At 41.5% G+C, this 19,733-nt stretch overlaps 1 pseudogene across 1 annotated transcript; it reads left to right on the forward strand.

Annotated features, from left to right (window-relative positions):
- Positions 1–4,489: 4,489 nt before the first annotated feature.
- On the forward strand, positions 4,490–18,768 carry LOC143571258 (polyadenylate-binding protein RBP47C'-like; annotated as a pseudogene). Its single transcript, XR_013142064.1, has 7 exons — positions 4,490–4,831; positions 6,668–6,890; positions 15,773–16,036; positions 17,057–17,112; positions 17,192–17,322; positions 17,396–17,492; positions 18,333–18,768. The product of XR_013142064.1 is annotated as a polyadenylate-binding protein RBP47C'-like (transcript).
- The last annotated feature ends 965 nt before the right edge of the window (positions 18,769–19,733 follow it).

The following is a 19,733-nucleotide window of genomic DNA, read 5'->3' on the forward strand; positions in this document are numbered from 1 at the left end:
AGAGCATATTATTTATGTTATTTTCAAGGCGTTCGAGAATTGGATCCTGAAACGTGATGCTTATTTATTATAGTGAAAATTCTGGAACAAGTTGGATTTAATCGGGAACTAAAGTGTTTATGTTCTTGATCGTTATCCCTGGTGATTGAAGATGCTTCGGATTAATTAATGGTCATGTGTTAGATTCTGTCAAGGTGGTTTTGTGATGAAATTGATCACTTGATGTTGAGTAGTTGAAGATTAAACCTTATCGTATGCCGACGAGTTGGTGAAGTTGTGGAGGAAGCCCAACTTCACGTGTTGGTGAAGTCAGATGGACTCACGTGATTGGTTGAGATGATCTATTGGCACGAGGATGCATGCATTTCAAAGACCTCAATCGTTATAGTCGGAGAAGCTTACACTGAAGGGGAGATCTGATATGGAAGACGCTGGGTGATTGGTAGATTTGTGAAGCTACAAGACAGATTCAGACACGGGTGGTTGAAGAGCAAACAGAAGATCATCAGTTAAGAGGGAGTCTGTTGGTGCATGTTTTGTAACAGATGATCTTTCGTGTTTGTTAGAATTGAGAGCAACGGTCAAAGGGGAGACTGTTGGTGCATTTTGTGACCGTCGCTATGCAATTCAGACCAGCGGAGACGCCTTTGGCGAAGTTAGAACAACTTCGCCTTAGGCGAAGTTAGAACAACTTCGCCTTAGGCGAAGTTAGAACAACTTCGCCAACGGCGAAGTTAGGACAACTTCGCCTTAGGCGAAGTTAGAACAACTTCGCCAACGGCGAAGTTAGGACAACTTCAACTTAGGCGAAGTTATCACAACTTCGCCATAGGCGAAGTTATGAACAACTTCGCCTACTGACGCCTACTGAAGTTTATATATATATGCGTGTCTTGTTTAGTTTTAAGAATCCAGAAATTAGTGTGTGTCTTGAGCAGTTTGTTTGTTTAGAGAGAGTAAGAGACAAGGAGAGTCGTGTGAGACGACCCGAGGTAGAGCTCACCTCGGGTCAGTCGTGTTTTCTGTTTGGTTACGGTATGTAACGTGTTTTGATTATTATATAAGAATCTGCAGATTTATTTATCCCGTTCTTGTATTTGTTCGTGTATTTGTTCGTGTACGTGTTTGTGTTCTTCATCTTTACACCAATAAACAAGTCTAGGAGGATTCCGCACTCCTAGACCTCGTGCGGATCTCGTATCGATCGGCGACGCCCCGGGGGGCCTTACATAGTTGTGTCTTAAAAGAAAACTAATTCATTAAAATAATGTTTAATATCATGAAAACACCCAAAGGCCTTTGGTTTGAGTTTCAAGAATTAAACGATTTTTTTTTTTTTGAAAAAAAAAGTAATATGAAGACAACCAAATACCTATTTGACAACCAAATACCTATTTGGTAACCAATTCTTTTACATTTATAAATTGATTTCATGTTTTAATTGTTTAGATTACATCGAAACAGAAGGCAAGCGGTCATCAAGCTGCGCCGCTACCCATTTTTGAATTGCAAAACCCGATCTTTTAAAAAACTACATTTGCTGATCTTGGAGTCATAGCATTATTATGTATTTGGAGTCATAACATTACTATGCATGACCCGCTGAACACGGGTAAGTATTAGGTTGACAAAACCGTTAAACCAGACAAGATTTTCAAAAGTTATTTATCTTTTGTTTTCTTTTCAATTATTTATTGTTTCATAATCTTTTTAAATCTATAATATATATATATATATATAAAAATGAAACCCCTAAAATCCTACGTGTCGCGATGTGGTCGCTCCCCACTTTTATAGAAGCCATCAGATTGCTTGATTTTTAAATGGAGGCGTCTCATTGATTTAACCCAAATTCATGGGTATGGGTCTTACCAAAACCAGATAGCCTTTAAATGGGTTATAACATCTTATTAAATTAAAAATTAATCTTACCAATTATTTGATATGAAAATCCTATAAATAGGGATATACTAAAAATTTAATATCCAATTTAAAAAGAAAAAGATATCTACCTATTCTAATAAAGTAAAATAACTGTGACACGTGTCAGTCTGTGGTTAAACCTCATAACTTTTTTCCCTCCAAACTAATAATTATGTTACAGATCAATAATTATTCACTTTCCTTTTACACTTCATTTATATTATATCTATAATATGATTAAATTATTCACTTTCCTTTAAACTATATTTTATTATATATACTATACATTTTTATAAAAATAAATATTCTTATAAATTATAAATATATGCTTTAAATCTATCCATTTATTTTCAGTTAATTTACTAAACTATATATATGTTAAAATGTAATAATATATACCATTCACTTTCATATATAATAAGGTTTATCATAGTCAGTTTCTAGGTTTTTTTTATCAATGATTGTTTTAGGTTTTTTTTAAACTTAAATTTGATTGTTACGGATCAAAAGTTGGTAAATAGATTGTGTTGTACAAGTTAACTACATTTGGCTCAAAATTTGTTACGGGTTAAAAAGGGGTAATATGAGTATTTTTAAAAGTTTGAGAGTGTAAGTATATTTATCATCAAATTTGCTACGAGTTGAAAGTTTTGACTTGAAAATGTTAAACAAATGAAAGTTAGAAGTTTAAACGTGATTTAGGTTTCAAATTTATTTTCAATGACATTTTTGGAAATAATGAATAGATTCGGGATTTGGCTAATTGATTATTTTTTCCCACAACTATTAAAATTTAAGAAAATATGGCGAACACTTTCGACATGCTACCTCCAGGTCTATCAATGCTTCTAACTTTTATCAAATTCGAAACATTTGTGTCAGCATTGACTTTTCCTTTAATGGTGATTAAAATTTAGTGTGTCAAACATGTCATACAAAATTATGTTCAAGTGAAGCAAAACATTCACAAATTGAACATGTTAACGTGTTATTTTTATGTGTTGTCATTATGGCAAAGTCGAGAAGCTCCCTCAAAACTATTGTATGGAAGTCTTTTTTTAAATTGGTTCATAACCAAAATTCTTTCAATTATGTACTGAGAATCAAATTTCCAATAGATGAACCGTTCTCATGTATGTTTTTGCACTTGCGTTATTATTATTAAGTTCATTTATTTTTTGAAAAAATCATTTTCTGATATAAATAAAATCAATTGATATACACATAGTGTAGATATAAGCATATATGTAATCATTTTTTCATGTACAATATGTACTATTTATTATTTAGAGCATCTCTGTATTACACGGGCTCTAAAACTAGTTACTTATAATTAACAAACAATTTTATAGTAAAAAACATAAGCGGATCATGGGCCACAAAATCCAGATAGCTTTTAAACGATTTATAACATATCATTTATTTATGAAACCCTTTCATCATCAAACCCTAAGTATATTGTTAACTTTCTTGCAATAAAGAAAATTAGAACCCAAAAAATAAATATTAAAAAACGAAAATTGTAAAACAGTCATTCTCTCAATTCATCAGATTGCTTTATTTGTAAATGAATGCTTCTCACGCATTTGACCCGAATTCACGGGTAAAGGTCTCACCAAACTCATATAGCTCTTAAACGAACATCTCATTAAATTAAAAATTAATCTCATCAAATATTTGATATGAAAATCCTATAAAATAGGGATATACTAAAAATTAATATCTCATTTTATTTAAAAAAAGATATTATTTATAATTAAAAAACAATTTTATACTAAAGAAAATAAACGAGTAATGCTTATTACCAAATCCAGATAGTTTTTAAACCCGGATATAACATATCATTTATTTGTGAAACTATTTTAACATCAAACCTCAAGTATATTAATTATTAACTTTCTACAATAAATAAAATTAATATATATATATATATATATTAAAAACGAATAATGTAAAACAACCTCCGTAATACGGGGGATAAAATCTAGTTATCTATATGACGTAACCAGATTTTTGAAACCGACATATATATTATATTTTTTATAATCTCTCATGAAACTTTTATTGATTTATTAACCGCAAGAAAACCATTAAAGCGGTCGATTAATTATAAATCCTTAAAAAGATATCTTCCTTTCGTAAATAAATCCAACAATCATGTTGCGTATTTTATAATAAATAATAATAATAATAATAATAATAATTAATAATACGCACACCAAAGGAAAGGAAAGAAGTTATCAATATCAACGGCGGCCGACTTAACTAAAATACCACTCTCCCAACGCTCACCTCACACCACCTAATATCAACGGCCCATGTTACACAACCTCATTTAATCCAACGGCTTACAACTCATACGCGACAACTAGTACTTGCTAGTAGGGCTTACCCATGAACCCTTCTTTCTACAACTCTCTCTCTCTCTCTCTCTCTCTCTCTCTCTCTCTCTCTCTCTCTTATCTCCAGATTCGCCGTTTTCCTTAAAAAAACATAAACATTAAACAACACACACATCATATCATATCATTTCAATAACTAACTTTCCCAATATTTTCTTTTCATCATGCAATCAAACACTAACAACAACAACAACGTTGATTCTCAGCAACAACAGTCTCAACCCCAGGTTACCAGTCAGCCTCTTGGGCCGGCGGTTGTGGGGGTGGGACCACCGTGGGTCCCGCTGCAGTACCCGGCGGCCGCGATGGTAATGCCACATCATATGATGCCTGGGCATTACCCCATGGCCCCGGGATACATGCCGTACCACCCGCACCACCTCCTTGCTCCCGCTCCGTAGTAGGGTGGTGGTTCGGATGGTGAGAACCGGACGATTTGGGCCGGTGATTTGCATAATTGGATGGATGAGGATTACTTGCGTAACTGCTTTGCTTCCACTGGGGAGGTATGCTTATGTTTTAATTATTTGGTCGACCTTTTGTTTACATAATAATAATTATAGTTATTGATAATAAGATAAGTTGATACATGTTGACCACCGCTTTTGGTAACGGTGGTTGTGGTGGTGGACTGGTGGACACCGTTATCTTTGCCAGCTGTGTTGATTGAGATGACAATGAATGTGAACACTTGTGGTTTCATGGCCCTTGACATAAATAACCGTTTATGATAATAATCAAATGCATATCAATGACGCTGTTTAAAGTAACTACATGTTACGGAGTTAATGAGGTCAAGTCCAGATATTTTAATGGATTACTACTTGTTTGTTTTCAAAATAAGTTTGCAACCATTGTGATAATTTGTAATAACTAAGTAATGACTTGGTAAAAGGAAATGGCAACTAATTAACTTTTCATACCATTTTATGTGAAGGGGAAGTACTAAAATACATAGGCTTGTAAACAAAGCGAACGCACACGGATGAGACATGTCTCGTGCTTATGCCTGTGCTTGTTTATTTAGCTTTAACCGAATAAATGTTCAGACTTGGATTTTTAGTATCCGTGTTTGTTCATTAAAAAGTAAAAGCAATTGTGTTTGTTTATGCTCGTTAATAGTCGACAAATGATTCACGAAAATAAGCAAACATAAATTAATGATCAAACATGACTTAACATATATGATTGAACAACAATTAAAACTAAACGTGGACATCAATCTATTTTGGCTTAAATTTTATTATAATGAGACTAAATAGTAATGGATCTAAACAATTTAATAAATACATAAATGAACTGGCTTAAATGAATGTAAACAAACATAACGATCATAGGCAAACATCCTTGAACATAAATGAACGAACAAAACCAGTGTTTATATTCATTTGTTTATGAACAAAACATTTTGTTCATATTCGATCGTGTATAGCGTTGGGTCAAACATCATTGTTGACTTTTTGTTGATACATATTGACCGCTTTTGATGACGGTGATGATGGTGGTGGACACCGTCATCTTTGCCAGCTGTGTCGGTTGAGATGGCAATGAATGTGTACACCTATGCTTCATGGCCCTTCACATAACTCCATTTATGATAACAATAAAATGCATGTAGATTTTGTTTAAAGTACGTACATGTTAGGAAGTTAATGAGGTCAACCAGATGTTTTAATGTCCCAGTTACTTGTTGGTTTTGAAAATAATTTTGCGACCATTATGATTTATGATAACATACTAATGACTCAGTTAAAGAAAATGACTAAAGTTTTCATACCCTTTTGTTTGAATGGGAAGTGCTCAAAACATTGGCTTGTAAACGAATCGAACAAACATGTTCGTGTTAATTCGTTTGTTTAACTCTAAATGGAGAAAGGATCGAGCGCAAACTATTAACGAAATGGGGTTTCTTGTTCGTTCTCGTAATTTAAGAAATGACTATCACGCATTACAATTAAATTTCGGTTTATTAACTTTTTAGGCCTAATAGCCATAGGTTGGTGTTCACCTTTACTTTTAATTGATGTTCAGCCATCTAAGTACAATTATATTTGTTTACGTTCGTGAATCATTCGTTTATACTTTATACTATTAGCAAACAAATATAAATGAACACGAACATTTTCTAGATTGAACTGTAACAGGTTTAAAATTAAATAAATGCATAAATGAACAAACTTAAATGAACGTATACAAACAAACGTAACAAACAATCTTAACCAAACGTTCATGAACATAAATGAACGAACATGGCATGTATTTATGCTCGTAACGAATGTAGACGAACTTCCTGTCGATCTCGTTTGTTTAAACATCATTATTAACTTCTAACTTATGTTTAGGTTGCTTCAATTAAAGTCATTCGCAACAAACAAACCGGTTTCTCAGAAGGATACGGTTTTGTAGAATTTTTCTCACACACCGCAGCCGAAAAGGTTTTACAAACCTACACATGCATTGCAATGCCCAACACGGAACAACCTTTCCGTTTAAACTGGGCCACATTTAGCATGGGAGACAAACGGTCAAACAACAACGGTGGTTCAGATCTTTCAATATTTGTAGGTGAAGAGGTAGGTCCCAGCAGAGCCCAGTTGGACCCGCAGGACTCACCTTGAAGAGAGACGTCTGCGCAGAAACCAACTGGATCCGCAGGACCCACCATGCTCAGAGACGTGACGTCCTTACGCGCAGTACGCAAGCTGTTCCAGCAGGAAATGCCTCCCAATGGTGAAGTACTCCGCCTGTTCCCGCAGCTGCGGATACAAGCCATCAGGGAAGGCCACCCGCGCAGCAAGGCTACACGCACAAGGCACTTAGCTCTCAATAATTCAGTAGTCACCTGAAGGAATGAGCAAAGCCGGGAACAATCCCGCACAAAGGCGGGAGGGGGAATACTCCCGCCCAAATGAGCCAGTCCGTACGATACTGGAGGATCTTTTGTACTGTACCTGACGAGGTATGGGCAAAAGATCTGACCAGAGATACGACAGCTCATTGACAACAGTATGGCGAGGAGCATGCTCTTGTACCGTAGGTCACTATTAGCCGCTGCCTACTCACCAACTCCTGTCATACCACGTGCATAGCCTGCAGTTGGTGGAAAAGGAATAGTACACAGCAGGCCTGGTCACTGTCGGCCGCTGCCTACCCACCAACTACCAGCATGGCACGTGCGTAGGCCACAGTTGGTAGAACAGGAATACTATTCAGCCGGCTACACCTTCTTGGAAACCTACCTTCGGCTATAAATACCCCAAATGGTATGATCATCTCATCTTATCTTGTATCTTATATCTTATACCTGATATATGCTCTAGCAATCTCTTAATATACACTTATATTCAAGAGCAATCTAGTCTGATTCTCACGCCAGAGGGTGGTCACAAGGAGGTACCCCCCCTTCTCAGTGACGAGCTCACGGTGTCTGTTTTGCAGGTTATCAGAAGAACCATCTTTGCCGGGTCTAACCCCTCGTGGGAAACATCTATTTAACCCCCAGATTATCCGTAATCTGCCCGGGGTCGATTAGTGTTTCTTCATTGGCGCCATCCGTGCATAAAAGCTAGAACTTCATTTCTTTTCAGTTTTTTCAAACTTCTGGAAAGATGGTTAAAGAAACTCCGGTAACCACAACCCCATCTACTTGGGGGAATACCGGCGACTACACAGTTTTTACGAACACTACCCCAGTTACCCAAGCTGGGGCAAGTGCAGTAAATAATCTCTCACTAGGATTCACCGATACCCAGTTAGAGAGACAAAGAACGAGGCTCCCTCGCCAAACACTCGATGAAGTTAAAGCGTGGGCGGAAGCACGTCAAAAAGAATTCCAAGCTGAGTTGGATGAACGCTTACGTTCACTCCAACAGCCTGAGGAATTCGGAGAGTACTTGGACGATGATTCGGAGGAATCCGATAGTGACGCAAACCCTCGTCATAGGGCGAAAGGGAAGCGTAAGGAAACGGACTCCCAACCGAGAAGGCGTTTTGGAGAAACCTTCAAACCAAAAAACTCGGGTGGAAACCCACGTGACTTCTCCAAAACATTTACACCAACTGCTGCAAAGGCGGGAACGTCCAAATTTGCAAGGGACATTGCGGAAGCAATCGTCCCGAAAAGTGCCAAACAGATGTCCAACATCGGCACTTACGATGGTATATCTGATCCAGACGATCATTTGAACAGGTTCATGGCGGGGGCAACCGTCAGTAGTTGGACGGAACCTACGTGGTGTTACATGTTCCAAATGACGCTTGTTAGGGCAGCTAGAGCGTGGTTCGATCGACTACCGGTCCACCATATCTACGATTGGGAAGACTTCCAGCAGAAGTTTAGCCAACACTTCAGCCAACAAAGAAAGTATACCGAGGAGCAATGGACAATCCTCAATTGCATTCGAGAAAAAGATGAATCTTTGCTAGACTTCATCACTCGCTTCAACTCAAAGAAGCTAAGTCTGGGTAATATCAGCGAAGATCTTGTTCGCGCTGCTTTCATCCAGGGCGCGAACGACCCAGAGCTCATCCGCACCTTAACGGGTAGAGATGGCATGCCATTCACATGGGATGCCATCATGACAGCAGCTAAACGCTTTGCGGAAACGGAAAAGCAACTGGGTAGAGATCTCCCCCAGAGCACAAACCTTTACACCCAGAAAACAAGAGAAGACAACATCCTTACCGCCCGACTAAACAAAAAGCGGAAGCTAGGCATTTGGCAGTCAAGGGTAAACTTTGACACCTCATCCGGCTTGCAACATCGGTTAGGCGGAAGGGATAACGTACAGTCGAACCAGAACTCCAGATGGACGCCACTCACCAAAAGCGTCACCGAGATATTCGCCACTGAGGAGCTCCCATGGCCAAAGGCTCCAATAATCCGACATCGTCACAATGCTGATCGGAGCAAATACTGTGACTTTCACAGGACAAAAGGCCACAACACTGAAGAATGCACAGACGTGAAGGACATCGTCGAAGCATTTGTCAGAGATGGGACGCTCGCGCATCTCGTGGCGTAACGAACGCTGAACAGGCCGATGCGTGTAGAACTCCAGCTGGGGAAAACACGAATGAAATTGCAGCTTCAATGTTGGAGACTACGTACTGCGTAAACAACGAGATCCCGAACCAGGTGCATATCGGCTAGATGGCACTCCCATCCCAACAACATGGAAGGGAGCTCAATTACACAGTTTGCATGTAGATCAATTCCAAACTTGTAAAGAAAAGGCCCACAGCCACTTCTAATGGAAATGATTCTCCTTAGAACATTGATGCTGATAATCTTACATTTATACTTATGAACTTTCCACACTGATATGCCAGTCTTAACCGCATACATAAGTGGGAAAGAAGTCGTTACTTGTGGAAGGCGGCAAAACCCGCATAAACACAAAAAACGACAAACCTTCACGCAGGTCAGTCATAGGTAAAGTTTGGTGATCCCACTAAGTGAAAGTGCCGGTCCTAACCGCACAAATCATGATAAACTGAACCCATTGACAACCGCGCGTCGAACGGTTAATTTATTCAACACTAATGCCGGCTTTCACCGCATAAATAAGTATAAAGAAATTGTTGCTTGTGGAAGGCGGCAAAACCCGCATAAACACAAAAAACGACAAACCTTCACGCAGGTCAGTCATAGGTAAAGTTTGGTGATCCCACTAAATGAAAGTGCCGGTCCTAACCGCACAAATCATGATAGAAGAAACCGAACTAACCTATTGACAACCACGCGTCGAACGGTTAACTTATTCAAAATACTTAGAAAATTTCTAACAGAACGATGAGGAAAACCTACACGCAGGTCAGATGTAGGTAAAGGTTAGCCATCCTACTAAGTGCAAGTGACGGTCTTACCCGCACAATCACGAACGAGGAAGCAAAACTTCAGCCTATTATCTACCACGTTCAAAGGTTAACTTATTTTAAACACTTAGAAAATTTCAAAGGAAAAGACGAGGAAAACTTCCACGCAGGTCAGATATAGGTAAAGCTTAGCCACCCTACTAAGTGCAAGTGACGGTCTTATCCGCACAATCACGAAAGAGGACGCAAAACTTTAACTTATTATCTGCCACGTTGAAAAGTTAACTTATCTAAGTACTAAAGAAATTGCTAAGTTAAAACAAAATATGCGTGAAATAAACAAGGCAAGGAATTGGCAAATAATCTTTATTCCATCGAAATTCAAATATTACAGATTGCTGGGTACATACCCGCATACAAAAGAAGCTATACAAAAATAAAAATCTATAATGGTGGAAAGGGATCTTCAGGATCAAGCTTCAGGACCACTTCCACTTGGACCCGCACCATCAGTAGAGCGTGGCGGTTCAAGGAAAGCTTTAAGGATAGCTAGCCCATCATCAGCAACAGCAACTTCGTTCACCTTCTCCACCACCGGATGCGGGAAGGCGGCATACTGATTCACTGCTTGGTCATATACAGCTTCAGTATCAACGTCATATAAAGGGAAGTTGGAAGGCGGGATGCCTTTCTCAACGAACCCTAGACCAAGCAGGAAGCCGGCCTTTTCCCCATCCTCATGAGAAGCGTTGAGGGCTGCGCTCATAGCATCGTCATAAGACGTATCCGTGAAGACCCGATGCACAACCTACAAAAAGAAAAAATACAAGTATCAAAACCTTTTCTATTTACAAAGAAAAGCGTAAAGATATAATGAAATTAAACATACCTGAGACAACGCTTCTCGAAGAAGCCATTCCTTGGCAACCAGAGCCTCCTGGAGGGCGGCTTGAGCTTGGTTACGGGCGCGTTCGGCTTCACTTTTGTTGAGGTTGTCAAGAAACACTTCTTTAGCCGCAGCCTCTTCAACGCCCTTTAGCTTCCGCTCAGTATGGTCAAGCACCCCCCTCTGGTCCAAGATCTCTTGGAGCTTCTTGGCGTCTTCCATCGCCAAGGCATCATGAGCCTGTTGGAGCGCCTTTAGTTTGGCTTTAAGTTCCTCATTCTCGAGGCGTAGAGGCTCAGCAACAACTTCAGCCTTGGTGGCCCTCTCAGTTGCGTTCCGTGCAGTTTCCTTAGCCAGCCGAAGCTGTTCGTTAACAGCTTGGGCAGCCTTGGAACGGGCCTCGAGCCGGGCCTGAACTTCAACCTCGAGGGCCTTGAAGGCCTTCTCCTTTTCCGCAGCCACTGCGGTAAGCCTCTTGTTCTCCTCCCGGACAGCCCGCGCCTGAGCTACTTCTTGAATACGAGCTGCTTTTAACTTGTCGTTTTCACGACAGAGCAGCTCGACGCGCGGCTGCATCCGGGCCAGGAGAATCCGAAGCTCGTTGGTTAGCCTACCCTCCTGTTAGCTAGCCATTGCTTCCCCCAACGCACCACTGGGAGCTGCGTGACGAGCCCACTCCACGCACTCCACAGGCGTGCGAAGGGTTGTTCCTCGGCGGATGTTCCATCGTGGAACATACACTTCATTGGAATCCGACACTGCAAAAAACAAAAAGCAGTTAGGAAAAGATGATATATATATAAAAAGGCCAAAAGAACCCTACGCACCTGTAGGGTCGACAACAGGCCGATAGCCGCCAAACCCATCACCTGAACCCAAGGGAAATCCATCCAAGAGGTCAGGCAGATGGGAAGGAGGCAGAGGTTGGCGAGAAGCCCCAAGCATACCTGAAGGATCGGCCGTAGCTGCCGACGTCGGAGGAGGCATAGAGGCCGCCGCTGTAGAAACCAACGGAGGTGAACTCACCGGAGGTGAACTCACAACCGTGGTCGCCGCTGCGGAAGTACCCGCAGAAATAGTCACCGCCGGCTCAGTGAAAGATTCAGTAAATATGGCACTGACAGCCGGCGGAGATGTCATCACAGTTGGAACAGTTGACTCAACTGGGTGGGCAACTGAACCAACTGAAGCAGGCGCAGCCGCCTGGGTCATCGCCTCAGGTAGGTTGACCAAGCCTACCGTCATGGGTCCGGAGGTGCTCCTCCCCGCTCCACCCTGGAATGCGGTAGCATCCACGCCTGCACACAGAAGATATAAGTATAATGGCGGAAAGATATGAAGTTAAAAAGTAAAGGAAGTTTGTACTTACGGGTTTTCTTGAGCCTAAAAGTGCGAACAGGCGGGGACGAACCCGATGGAGCCGGCCTCTTCACGCCGCTCACCGTCGTTGTCTTGGGCTGCTCGGAGGTGACGGTCGTCTCAGCCTCCGGAGCAGTGGTCTTAGCACCACCAAGGTTCCCTGCCACCTCCTCGCTTTCGGTCTCTGAATCAGACCGATGCACCGGATCGGCAGTGGAGGCAACCTTCGCCTTCCCCTTCCCGCCGGCAGCCTTCTTCTTCCGCACCAACGGAGGACCATCTGCGGATTCCTCATCAGAAGATGACAAGATTAGAGGAATTCCAGCAGAGGTTTCAGCATTGAGAGGTCGAGGGTTGAATAACGCCTTACCTGGCCGCGTGGCGCTCAGAATAGGGTGGCCTGGCGGGTAGACCTCCACAAACCGATCCCTCGTTTGCTCCAAGATGGGCAACTCGTTCTCATCGAGAGCACGAGTACCCATCCGAGCGGGACCATCACTCTCCCGCGGCTGCAGGAGAGACTGCAAGTCGTTCCCCTCTGAAATAAAAGAAACAGTTAGAAGACAAACCTATATAAACAAATAAGACAAAGCATACCGTAAGGGACAGAGTTCAAACCGTATTCGAGGACGATGGGAACCTGTGACGCCTCCTTCCACACCCGGCTCATCCCAAGCATCACCATCCCAGACTCCGCAAAGCGGTACACCGGAGTCTGGATCCGGGAGATCTTGGCGAACCATTCCGCCTCCTGGTAGTTTGGGGCGTGAAGGGCGGGGAGTGCTATCCCATTCTTAAACGTCATCGCTATCGGGACGACGCGAGCGGAGATATAAAAAAACTCCCTCTTCCACGACCGAAGACTGCGCTCGGTTGCGCAGATCTTCAGCCCCTTGATCCGGTTGACCAAGGTGTACCACCCCTGGATGCACCTCCAAGAATAGAAGGTCATCAACCGGTCAAGATGGGGCTCCACGCCCAGAATGAGGCACACCCACTCAAAGTGGCGGATCTTGGCGATCTCCATCGGGTGTACCTCCGTCAAATGCACCCCGTGCCTCTCCAAGACACGGTATACAAACTTCGTTAATGGGAACCTGAGATTCCCATAAACGAAGAATGCAGCGTACACCCCTATCTTGCCCTTGGGGGCATCGTACACCGTCTGGTGTGGCTCCGGAAACTCAGGCTCGAACGGCTCGAGCATGAACTTCCGGACGATGTACTGAAAAAGCTCAGTGGGAAGAGCACACTGGCATTCGCCAGCAGTGCTCTTATCGTCTTTATCAGACGTAGACGTCGGGATCTCGACGTGCACGTCAGATTCCTCGGCAGCAGCTTCGAAATCGTGAGTAGAAGACATGGTTTGGAGGTAAAGGAATGATTTCAGGAGAATGCTTGGCAGAAAGTATTCGCCGGAAATCGTTTACAAGGAGAGGAGTGAAAGTGTGAATTACAAAGGACCCTCTCCCCCTTTATATACTCATCGCAATTAATGCGATGAATTTAATGCGGAAGAGAGAGAAATCACAGGTGCAATGAAACTATGACACGTGGCAAAGTGCAAGCTGGCAACAGCTGTTGAAAGGACGTGTGCCATTAATTTCGCGGTCACGCGCCCGAAAAATCGCGCCCACGCGCCTGAAAAAGCGTATGGAATGACCATGTACTGTCACGTCGCCATAACTTCCTGCACGTCCTGACACAGTCAGAAGAAACCGTCGGACGACGTTTCAACAGTTTGGACTGTTCTTATCCTTTCACCAACTCTTCGAATTTCAAAATTTCAAAAAGATTCAAAAGTAAGCGGGAAAATACCCCTTACCTCGGCGACCAAGTAACTATAAGACGGGTGCGGGTACAGTGTTAAGGCAAAACCCTTCACATACTTAGCACCCGCAGGGAATTGACACCAGGAATACCTTGGAAGTAAAGTAACCGTAAGACGAGTGCGGGTACAGTGTCAAGGCAAAACCCTTCACATACCTAGCGCTCCGCAGGGAATTGAAACCAAGAAGGATCTTCTGGGCCATGCTTGCGGAAACGGGAATAACATCCCCGCATAGCGGGAACGTGGAGAACTATATTGTTTGAAGCTCCAAGATGGAATTGGTGGTTTTAACATAATTGATCACTATGTTCAAAACTACCAAAACCTCATGGAGAATCCACACAAGTGGGACTCAACGCTCCTGACTTGCGAGGGGGTTACAGACCTACCCGCATCATACCCAGAGATCAAGCAGGAAAGTCGGGAATTTCTGCAAGTGACATTAGGACTTCCGCGGGAAGAATCCCCATGGAAAACCTTAAAACTAAACCCTTTTCAAAAACCCTTTGCTTAAGTCCAAAAGTTCACCTCACTTATTAAACATTCATGAGAAGAACATTGGACTGGGGGGACTTGAAGAGGTAGGTCCCAGCAGAGCCCAGTTGGACCCGCAGGACTCACCTTGAAGAGAGACGTCTGCGCAGAAACCAACTGGATCCGCAGGACCCACCATGCTCAGAGACGTGACGTCCTTACGCGCAGTACGCAAGCTGTTCCCGCAGGAAATGCCTCCCAATGGTGAAGTACTCCGCCTGTTCCCGCAGCTGCGGATACAAGCCATCAGGGAAGGCCACCCGCGCAGCAAGGCTACACGCACAAGGCACTTAGCTCTCAATAATTCAGTAGTCACCTGAAGGAATGAGCAAAGCCGGGAACAATCCCGCACAAAGGCGGGAGGGGGAATACTCCCGCCCAAATGAGCCAGTCCGTACGATACTGGAGGATCTTTTGTACTGTACCTGACGAGGTATGGGCAAAAGATCTGACCAGAGATACGACAGCTCATTGTCAACAGTATGGCGAGCAGCATGCTCTTGTACTGTAGGTCACTATTAGCCGCTGCCTACTCACCAACTCCTGTCATACCACGTGCATAGCCTGCAGTTGGTGGAAAAGGAATAGTACACAGCAGGCCTGGTCACTGTCGGCCGCTGCCTACCCACCAACTACCAGCATGGCACGTGCGTAGGCCACAGTTGGTAGAACAGGAATACTATTCAGCCGGCTACACCTTCTTGGAAACCTACCTTCGGCTATAAATACCCCAAATGGTATGATCATCTCATCTTATCTTGTATCTTATATCTTATACCTGATATATGCTCTAGCAATCTCTTAATATACACTTATATTCAAGAGCAATCTAGTCTGATTCTCACGCCGGAGGGTGGTCACAAGGAGGTACCCCCCCTTCTCAGTGACGAGCTCACGGTGTCTGTTTTGCAGGTTATCAGAAGAACCATCTTTGCCGGGTCTAACCCCTCGTGGGAAACATCTATTTAACCCCCAGATTATCCGTAATCTGCCCGGGGTCGATTAGTGTTTCTTCAGTAGGAGATTTAGCTGCAGATGTAACTGATAGTTTGTTACACGAAACATTTGCAAATAAGTATCCATCTGTTAAAGCTGCTAAAGTTGTGATTGATGCAAATACGGGCCGGTCAAAAGGGTATGGGTTTGTGAGGTTTGGTGATGATGGTGAGAGGACTCAAGCCATGACTGAAATGAATGGGACTTATTGTTCGACTCGTCCCATGCGGATTGGTGCTGCTACTCCGAGAAAGTCGTCTGGTTACCAACAACAGTATGGTTCACAAGGTATGTTTATATGCATTATAAAACAGTTTGATGAAAATTTTGGCTCAAACTACTAACTATAGTTTTTAAAAAAGACAAAATGAACCTGCCTGGCTGGTTGGGTCGGCCGAACCGGTTTGGTTTTCATAGTTTTTTGGTTAGAACTCAGATGGTTCGGTTTTCACTGTTTTGAGGTTTTAGATTGAAGAAGTTAATTTTTCTTAAAGTGCAATTTTATATTATATTAAAAAAATGTAAGGATTGTTAATGAACATGATATATGCAAAACTTTATGTTCTTGAAACAAATAAATAAATAAATAATGTTAAACAGTCAATTTGGTTTACACGGGCACTTCCAAGTTCTAAGCCGTAAAATGTGAACGGTAAAACGCCAAATCCTTACCCTTAAAACCGAACCGTAAATCACCAAACTGTTAAAACCGAATCGTAAACTGTCAAACTGTTAAACTTAACAATGAACTGGATTGTATATTTTAAACCGGTTTCGGTTTATGAACACCACTATCAATGATAGTCGCTTTATTTGCTAGCACTATAGATTAAAAGTCGCATATTTTCATACCTTTCTTTGGGATAACCTTTTTTCGATCTATTTATGTTGTTAATTTTTGTATACTTACAAGCTAAACATGGAGTCTTTATAATCTTTACACATAAAGTTTTAAATAATTTTATGTGTTTATGAATGTATCATAAGTATTATTTTTCCGTAAGAACATGAACCATGAAAATGTTTAGCTGTAATTAAACCAGCGGAGCCGTTTGTGAGCTACTCACTAAATTCTTGAATTGAGCCAAACTTGAATGAGCTCAGGCTTTGTTTACAAACCTGAGTCGTTTGTGAGCTACCAACTAAAAGCTTGAATTGAGCTGAACTTAAACGAGCTCATGCTCTTTCAGAGCCGGAGCAATACACCGCAAGTTGTAGCTTATGCAAATGCTGTATAGATTCTATAACTACTTTTGTAGCATGCAAATGCAGCATTTTTAGACTTAATTAATAATTTGCTAATTTTAGGTGGCTATATGTCAAATGGCGGATCTCATTCTGATGGAGATTCAAATAATACCACGGTTAGAAGATGATAGATTCCCTAACTTGTTTTTATTGATTTTCTAGTATTAATATTGGCTAACATTAGATTGGTTTTAGATCTTTGTGGGAGGGCTTGACCCGACTGTTAGTGACGAGGATCTAAAGCAGCCTTTCTCGCAGTACGGTGACATAGTTTTAGTGAAAATACCCATCGGTAAAGGATGCGGATTTGTACAATTTGCCAACAGGTACATCCTTTTGTTTTATGATATTTGGTTTATTAATTAAATAACAAAACCATATTGTTTGTTTTGTTGGCAGAAATAATGCTGAAGAGGCCCTGCAGAAATTAAATGGCACCACAATTGGCAAGCAAACTGTTCGACTTTCTTGGGGACGTAACCCCGCGAATAAACAGGTACCCCCCCCCTTCCTCTTACAACAGACACTCGCGCACACCCATACACACAAGTCTAAAGGAAGCGAAATGGGTTGGTTGGTTAATTAAGTAACGGGTTAAAACGGGTTTGGGCACATTTTTTATATTTTATTAATAAAGAGCATGAACATATGATATGTATATGTAACGTTAATAGTTTCTTCTGAATTAAATAACACATTTGAATAGATGATGCTAGCGAATTATGACCCATTCAAAGCATTTTATTTAGGTCTGTAACCGAATCAAACTTTCAATAAAATTGTTCATGAAATTTATTTATGTTAGTTTATTTATTAAACGAACAGATATGAGCAGAACCTTCTGTTTATTAAACGGACGAACATGCACACATGTCTCGGTTGGTCATTTATGCTCGTGAATGTTCATTCATATAGCTCGTATGTGTTTCTTGTTTATTTACATCTATTTATGTTTGTTGAAGTTCGGTCAGTTACATTCGTTTTTTACATTCAATTAATTTTTTTAGGCCCATTACAATTTAGTCAGTTTTTATTAAATTAAAATATCACTCGTTTCAATTTGGTCTAGTTTGATTAGTTTTGTATGTCAACATATTAATTTTTCATGACTTCACGTTACTTTTAACTAGTGTTCATTTATTTACATTTGTGAGACCATTAACGAACGAACACAAATATGTTCAATTTCTTATTAAATGAGCACGAACAAGATAACCACGTTCGTTTAGTTGTTCGTGTTCTAACAAGTTCATGTTCATTCGGTTCGTTTACATGCCTAATTTTCGTATAAACCAGTCTCGAGCTCATGTGTCAGTATTACACTATAATTTTGCAGATGAGAAACGAGTTCGGGAACCAGTGGGGTGGGCCATACTACGGAGGGCCCGTTTATGAAGGGTACGAATACGCAATGACGCCACCTCATGACCCGAGCATGTACGCGGCGCATATGGAGGTTATCCAATGTATGGCATCCATCAACAACAAGTAAGCTAGCTACCTAATTATGAAGACGAAAAAAGAAGAGTTTAATGGATAGCTAGCAACCATGAATTAAGTTTAAAAAAATGGTGACAGATTTGTAGTGTCTTTTGGGAGTGTAGAATGCTCTCTCCTCCCTCTCAATATGGGGTGGTGGTTGAATTTTGACTACATGAGCTAGTTTTTTTTTTTTTTTTAAAGTTATGTGTGGGATTATTAAATTTTATTACTTTTAATAAACTAAATCATAACATCTAGCTTATATGGTTAGCTAGGTTTATTATACATTGATTTGATTTGATTGACCATTGAAGTTTCGACTTTGGAATTGGTGATTGTTGACTTTACAAAAGGTGAGAATTATGTTATGTGTTGGTAATATTAGTAAGGCTGAGGGGTGTGGAGCGCGAGAAAGGGCGCAAGAGGCCAGCCGCTCGCGCCCCGGGGCGCGAGCACCACACCACCGAGGCGCGAGAGGGGCGCGAGCGCGGAAAAAGAGGCAGGCGCCAGGGGTCTCGCGGGAGCTGTTGCGCGTAAAGGGACTTGGGGAATTGTGAAAGAGACGTTGGAGTGGTAAAATGAGCCGTTGGCTCTTTATTTAATAAAAAAAAAAAATTGTTTTACTCCTATATATTACCCATTTTATACACACAACTTCAAAAAAAAACCAAACTTACCCATTTCTTTATACAACACTTCCTATATATTACCCATTTCTTTCAAACTTTTTTAAAAAAACAACCCATCGTCCCAATTTTTTTTTTTAATAATGTCGTCGTACTCGTCTGATTCCGACTCCTCCGAAGAGGATGATTTGCTTCTTCATGTAGGGGGAGTTTTGACCGCAACCGTGGTCAATCTCTTGCAAAATCAAGCCCATCAACCCCGACTCCCGAGGGTTAGAGCACCACCTCGTGATCGTGATCGATCGGGTGCTAACGATACTTTGATGAGGCATTATTTTAGCCCTCAACCGGTATACGCGGAGTCGGATTTTCGAACTCGTTTTCGAATGAGCAGGCAATTGTTCACGCGTATAGCGAGTGATTTAGAGGCACGGTATCCCTTTTTTCAACAAAGGGAGGATGCTAGGGGTCTTCCCGGTTTTACCCCTCTTCAAAAATGCACAGCTGCTATCCGTCAATTAGCGTACGGCATCTCGTCGGACGCTTTGGATGAGTATTTACAGATGTCGAAAAGGGTTGCACGTGAATCCCTTCATTTTTTCTGCCAAGGTAAAAAACATTAATTTTAC

This window comes from Bidens hawaiensis, unplaced genomic scaffold (genome assembly GCF_021521415.1).
Source record: "Bidens hawaiensis isolate Kalapana, Puna unplaced genomic scaffold, B.hawaiensis_p1.1 tig00025262_1, whole genome shotgun sequence".
Taxonomy (NCBI): Eukaryota; Viridiplantae; Streptophyta; class Magnoliopsida; order Asterales; family Asteraceae; genus Bidens; species Bidens hawaiensis.